This window comes from Erythrolamprus reginae, chromosome 1 (genome assembly GCF_031021105.1).
Source record: "Erythrolamprus reginae isolate rEryReg1 chromosome 1, rEryReg1.hap1, whole genome shotgun sequence".
Classification (NCBI taxonomy): domain Eukaryota; kingdom Metazoa; phylum Chordata; class Lepidosauria; order Squamata; family Dipsadidae; genus Erythrolamprus; species Erythrolamprus reginae.
The window spans coordinates 304,958,275-304,965,390 of record NC_091950.1 but is presented as its reverse complement, the minus strand read 5'-3'; the positions used below and the strand labels follow the sequence as shown (position 1 = coordinate 304,965,390).

Here is a 7,116-nt window from a genome sequence, read left to right as displayed (position 1 = left end):
TCCCAGGCTCAGCTATAAAGCTCTCCTTTATAAAATTCTGTTATCCTACACAATCTGAATCTTCATTCTAGGTCGCAAAAGAAAATAAGACATTATATTGGATGATCATCTATGTGTTGGTTGAAGGTGTGAACTTAGGACTGACTTCTATGCAGCAGGTTCTCATAAAGATGGTCATTTAAATTTTTGATCTGTCATTGGACATTTCCTCAATCTTACCTTGTTACACACTGCACAGTTTAATATGGGTCTGATGTAGATTTTGTTATATTATAAGCATATTTGTAAGACACAAAACTATTTTTAAGGATGAAGTAGGTTCTGTTTTCAGGTGCAGAAAAACTCTGTCATGAAGGATAGCAGACACTCTTTTTTATTATTATTACCAGAAGACATAGAATACAGTTAGGCTACATGTCTTTGTTCCCCAGGCTTCAACAGCTAAGTAATGTAATGGCCCACAAGGCTCCTATTTCCCTCAATTGCCCACAAGTCCTAAACTGCAGTATAATTACTGAACAAGGATTACTCCCAGATGTCTGATTTTCCACTCTCTCTAGAATGGGTAGCCCATTCTCTGATCCTCTGAGAGAAGAAAGGCTCCACTTTATTTTTTCCTATTTACTTCTGAGAAAGCTTTCAATAATTATTGTGGGATTAAATGAATAAGAGCATGCCTTTTTACGTTCTGTGCAATCAACGGGCTGTTTAATGTTCCTTTCCTTTGCCATTCATTTTATTATTTTTATCGCATTTTATAACAAAAGTGGGGACGAAAAAGAAAAAAGTCTACAAGATCATTCATTTTTCATATGGTAAACAAAATCAGCTGTATGCATGTATGTGTGTATGTGTGTATGTGTGTATGTGTGTATGTGTGTATGTGTGTATGTGTGTATGTGTGTATGTGTGTATGTGTGTATGTGTGTATGTGTGTATGTGTGTATGTGTGTATGTGTGTATGTGTGTATGTGTGTATGTGTGTATGTGTGTATGTGGATAGATGGATGGATGGATAGATAGATAGATAGATAGATAGATAGATAGATAGATAGATAGATAGATAGATGATGGATGGACGGACAGATGGACGGACAGACAGACAGAGTTGAACATATGCATTTCAGAAGCTTTGTTCACCTCGGAAAGAATTGGGCGCTTGGACAGGGAAGAAACCTCTGCCAGTGTCCAGAGAAAAGAAACACTCCCTTTGCTCTGGGCAGCGACTGTCCTTCTCCTCTTCTTCCTCCTCCTTGTCCCACCAAATTCCAAGCTTTTATTTCTTTCCTAATGGGTTTGCACACATTATTTGCTTTTACATTTATTCCTATGGGAAAAATTGCTTCTACTTACAAACTTTTCTACTTAAGAACCTGGTCACAGAACAAATTAAGTTCTTAAGTAGAGGTACCACTGTAGTGCTTGACTTACAGCAGTTCCTTTAGCAACCATTCAATGTTACAACAGCCCTGAAAAAAGTGATGCAACCTTTTTTCACACTCAACGATTGTTGCAGCATCCCTGTTGTCACGTGATCAAAATTCAGATGCCTGGCAACTGACCCATATTTATGACCATTGCAGTGTCCTGGAATCATGTGATGGCCTTTTGTGACCTTCTAACAAGCAAAGTTAGTGAGGGAATTAGATTCACTTAATAACCGAGTTAATAGTGATTCACTTAACAAGTATGGCAAGAAAAGTGGGGGGACTCACTTAACAAACATTTCATTTAGGAACAGAAATGTTGGGTTTAATTGTGGCTATAAATTGTATTCTAGTTTCTATATTAGAAACTACTTCATTTATTAATTGGCAATTTGTCTGTCTTAACAATACTTTTTGAGTGAAAATTGAAGGAATTTTGCTAGATACCCCTTGGATACATTTCTAAAAACACATCTTAGAAATATGTAGAGAAATGTGACATATGTCCTAAAATACCGGTGGCAAAACATTCATTTTTAATGCAAGAATTTTATACACTTGGTATAGATGAAGCCCAGCTATCTACTGTAAATCTCTTTCTGTGCCTCACACCAATGATTTTAAAATACTTGTTATTATATAATACATATATTTACATATCTAAGTATTCTCAATTCAAGATTAATTATTGCTGCCAAACACTGCTGAAACAGTATATCTAATATAGACAGTTTCTACCTAATATAGACAATTTATTCCAAAAGCATCAGTTCAGATTTTGACCATTCAGTGCAATCAGCTGTGATGGCCGAGTGGTGAAGGCGTTGGACTCGAAATCCAATAGGGTTTCCCTGCGCAGGTTCGAATCCTGCTCACAGCGTGAAGCCTGTCTTCTAAAAAAGACAATCAATAGTGTACCCAGGAAAGGCTTCCTTTGCATTTTTTATATTATTTATAGCAGTACAAAGACTCAGGGTATTCTCAGAACTATCCTACAACACTGAGTGCATTCCAAAATGATAGCCTTCCCACAAGTCAAAATAATAATGCCATAAATATCATCCTACATCAATGGTGGTGTTTTTCCAATTTTGGCAAGTTTACGATGTGTGAACTTCAATTCCAGCCAGCCTCTGGGAATTGAAGTTCACACATCTTAAACTTGCCAAGTTTGAAAAACACTGCTCTATGGGAAATGAGATGTTTAAGCTGAAAATCTTCCATGGCTGGTAATATATGCCTACTCATCTGTTCTCTGTCTCTAAGGCATATTGATTCAAATTTATTATGGAATTGATCAGCTTGGTATACAAGTACTGCTAATCTTAGATACAAAAATTAATTTACACCAAATTGTTACAGTTTACATGTTTACCTTTAATGAAGCTTTCCAGAGACACAGTCTGACATTCCTAAAAGAGCAGCTATTACAAACCATTGACAGTTTCTCACATTTAATTATGATTGCTGAATATATAACCTCCCTAGGTTTAATGCCTAGAATACACTCTCCTCTATATAGCAATACATTTTTGTTTCTGTACTTGCTAGTAGGTGGTAATTCTGTGTTTATGTCAACATCTATCTTGAGCTTCCAAATAAAAATCCAGCGTCATTACAGTTCTAAAAACTTACTCTTTATTGAATACATGGCATAGAAATGGAAAGGTAAAACTAACTCTGAATTTCTAAGGCATCCACATTCACAGTATTAAACAATGACTTTCCCAGTCCAGCCCCTGGAGTTCCACATAGATGGTATAATAAAAAGTTCTCTTTGTTATGGGTTGCAAGCGGTGTGCCACAAGGGTCTGTTCTGGGTCCTATTCTTTTTAATATGTTTTTGAGTGATATAGGGGAAGATTTGGTAGGGAAGGTTTGCCTATTTGCCGATGACTCTAAAGTGTGCAACAGGGTTGATATTCCTGGAGGGGGTCTGTAATATGGTAAATGATTTAGCTTTACTAGATAAATGGTCAAAGCAATGGAAACTGCAGTTTAATGTTTCCAAATGTAAAATAATGCACTTGGGGAAAAGAAATCCTCAATCTGAGTATTGCATTGGCAGTTCTGTGTTAGCAAAAACTTCAGAAGAGAAGGATTTAGGGGTAGTGATTTCTGACAGTCTCAAAATGGGTGAGCAGTGTGGTCGGGCAGTAGGAAAAGCAAGTAGGATGCTTGGCTGCATAGCTAGAGGTATAACAAGCAGGAAGAGGGAGATTGTGATCCCCTTATATAGACCTCTGGTGAGACTACATTTGGAATACTGTGTTCAGTTCTGGAGACCTCACCTACAAAAAGATATTGACAAAATTGAACGGGTCCAAAGATGGGCTACAAGAATGGTGGAAGGTCTTAAGCATAAAACGTATCAGGAAAGACTTAATGAACTCAATCTGTATAGTCTGGAGGACAGAAGGAAAATGGGGGACATGATCGAAACATTTAAATATGTTAAAGGGTTAAATAAGGTTCAGGAGGGAAGTGTTTTTAATAGGAAAGTGAACACAAGAACAAGGGGACACAATCTGAAGTTAGTTGGGGGAAAGATCAAAAGCAACATGAGGAAATATTATTTCACTGAAAGAGTAGTAGATCTTTGGAACAAACTTCCAGCAGACGTGGTTGGTAAATCCACAGTAACTGAATTTAAACATGCCTGGGATAAACATATATCCATCCTAAGATAAAACACAGGAAATAGTATAAGGGCAGACTAGATGGACCATGAGGTCTTTTTCTGTCGTCAGTCTTCTATGTTTCTATGTTTCTAACTATCTGTCTTTTTCTGCACACCTAATGGTCTGACATTGAAAAGTTTCCAGAGTCTCACAAGCTCCCATGGAAGTTCACAGGTTTCGTTTCTCCAAATTAACCCATTCCTCATCAACCTCTTACTATAATGACAAGCTGAAACGAAGAGGCGCACAACTGCCCATGTTTCACTCTTGGCAGTTTACATGATTGTGTGTTCACATCCTTCACATTCATGATCTGGGAAGCTCTAGCCACCTATAAAACACTAGCAGTTTATGGTAAAGTATGCCTTACATGCATTATTCAAATCTCTTCTTTCAGGCATGAACAATCAGATCCTCAAGTTAAGAGTTCAATTAGCTACCGTAGTTTATTGCTCAAGCCTATAACACAGAATCTTCTCAAATTGCTGGTTAGTACCTGGGTCAGACTAGATAAGATTCAATGGCATTCAAGGGGAAATCAGACTTCTCCCTGTTATGCCCTCACAAGTATTCCTGACTAATTCCCCATTTGACTCTTCCCCCAGGCTCAGCCAATCTCTCCTCCACATCTACATCCAAAACAAACCTATATTTTTATTGCTCCAATTTGTATAGCTCCCTCCCTCACAATTATATGACTCTGAACAGCTTACAATAGCTAAAGCAAAACAAAACCAGTAAACATTATCAAGGCCTGTGTAAAACACCATTGTGAAATAGGGGTGGGGAGACAAGCAAAGCTGCATTGATCAGCTGTAAAATCAGATTGACACAATCAGGCTCCCTTTACTCACTCCAAATGGAGTAACCCCAGTGATTAGGTCACCATGATTTGCCTTAATATCAGGATCTTGAACCAATGTTGAAATTAGGCGATAAAGAAATGTTGAAATGAGGTGGAGCTGCTGATACAGTTCTACAGAGGAATCATTGAGTCTGTAATCTGCACCTCTTTAACTGTCTGGTTTGGTTCTGCAACCCAACAAGACCGACAAAGACTTCACAGAATAATCAGAACTGCAGAAAAAAACATTGCTGCCAATCTGCCTTCCATTGAGGACCTGTACACTGCACGAGTCAAAAAGAGGGCAGTGAAAATATTTACTGACCGCTTGCATCCTGGACATAAACTGTTTCAACTCCTACCCTCCAAACATCGCTACAGAGCACTGCACACTGACAACTAGACACCAGAATAGTTTTTTCCCCCAATGCCATCACTCTGCTAAACAAATACTACCCTCAACATCTCTATGACAATTATTAAGTGTTGTACCTCATGATGATTCACAAATCTATATTTCCTTTTATGTACACTGAGAGCATATGCACCAAGACAAATTATTTGTGTGTTCAACACACTTGGCCAATCAAATTATACTATTCTATTCTATTCTAGTCTATTCTAGTCTATTCTATTCTTTTGTTCAATCATTGGTTAACTCAAGACTAGCTAGAGACCTCAAGGAAAGTCAAGTAAGGACATATTTCAAATAATTTTGGAGACAATTTGTAGAGGTTAACATCTTTTGATCATACATGCTGTTCTGAAAAAACTGAGCATTATGCAGCTAGATTAAGGTGATCAGATGTCCCAATTTTGGTGGGACAGTCCCGATTTTAAGCAATTTGTCCCACGTCCCACAGTGTTCTAAAAAAGTCCTGATTTTTCTAAGAAATATCAGTCGGTAGCTTGAACATCGGCTGGAGATTGCGTTGGAGCCGAAAGGACCGGTTCTTCATCCTTTGATGGCGGCTGATCACATGGCTTGCTCGTCTGTCAGGCAGCTCATATTCTGCACTGCCTGAAATTGGCCGATGTGGAGCTGAACTTCTTTCTTCATGATTCTACTTGCTGGTGCCAGGGAAAAACTTGGAAGCCACAAAGAAGGGCAAACTGAGCTGCAGTGAACCGAGGGAAGTTTCCTTCAGCCTGGGGATGATAGAAGAAGGGATGAGATGAGAAGGGGGAGGGAAGCAGCAAAGGGGGGAGGGGAGAAAAATGAAGCAGTTGCCCCGAATTTTGGCACTTTGCGGATGCCCAACAGTGTGAGAGCGTGAGAGAGAGAAAGAGAGATTGGAGGGTTGGAGAATAGACCGAGCACGCACCTCTCTGGCGTTGGTGGGAAAAGAGGGTTGCAAATAGCTGCAGAGTGCAATGGGATCTTGGGGCTCTGTGGGTGCTGCAGTGAGAGAGAGAGAACCTAAAGAACATGGGTGCCCTGAAGCTTTGAAAGACGTCCTGGTGCAGCATTGGAAGTGGAGGATGAGAGGAAGAGTGCAAAGCAAGGAAAAGGGCAGGGCTTGAGGAATGCAGGACCTCTTCCCTCCCACCATCTTTGAGTGGTGGACCACAGGCACACACACCCTCCCTTGTTCCCTGCTGGAAGCTCAAGTGAGAACTCCCAAGTCTGTAGAGATTTTTCAGTCCTCCCCTCCCCCAAAGATGTCTCACTTTACCAAAGTTAAAATCCGGTCACCTTAGGCTAGATAGCTACACAATCAGTGATCACAGGGATAGCAGGGTAGAAAAATGTTGAAACAAACACTCTTATGTCAGGATGAGATGGATTTTAAAAATATTCTTACACTCATTTAAAAAAAATCAAGATGTTATAGCTTTCTGCCAATGTAATAAAACAATTCCCTTAACTTTATTAGTAGCAACCATTCTCAAGGCTACTGGCTTTAAATAAATATTAAATAATATATTATTCCGCTTCTTTCTATCCCTATCAAAGATCTATTCATATAGCAAAAAATGTATGACATTTTTCTTGTATTATTCATCTTTGGGCAAAGAATTTTATCACTAGCTGAAATACACAATTCATAGTGGAAGATGAAAAAGTTAATATTTGTATACACCAAAAAGATACATTGTATTATAATATGCACCAAGAATTTAGAAACAAGAAATCTGTCTCCCCACAGAATCCAAAGGCAGG

The 7,116-nt window shown here is 38.8% G+C and overlaps 1 non-coding gene across 1 annotated transcript; it reads left to right on the top strand.

Annotated features, from left to right (window-relative positions):
• Window positions 1-2,225: 2,225 nt before the first annotated feature.
• On the top strand, window positions 2,226-2,307 carry TRNAS-CGA (transfer RNA serine (anticodon CGA)). Its single transcript has one exon. It is a non-coding gene; the product is annotated as a tRNA-Ser (tRNA).
• Window positions 2,308-7,116: the final 4,809 nt, after the last annotated feature.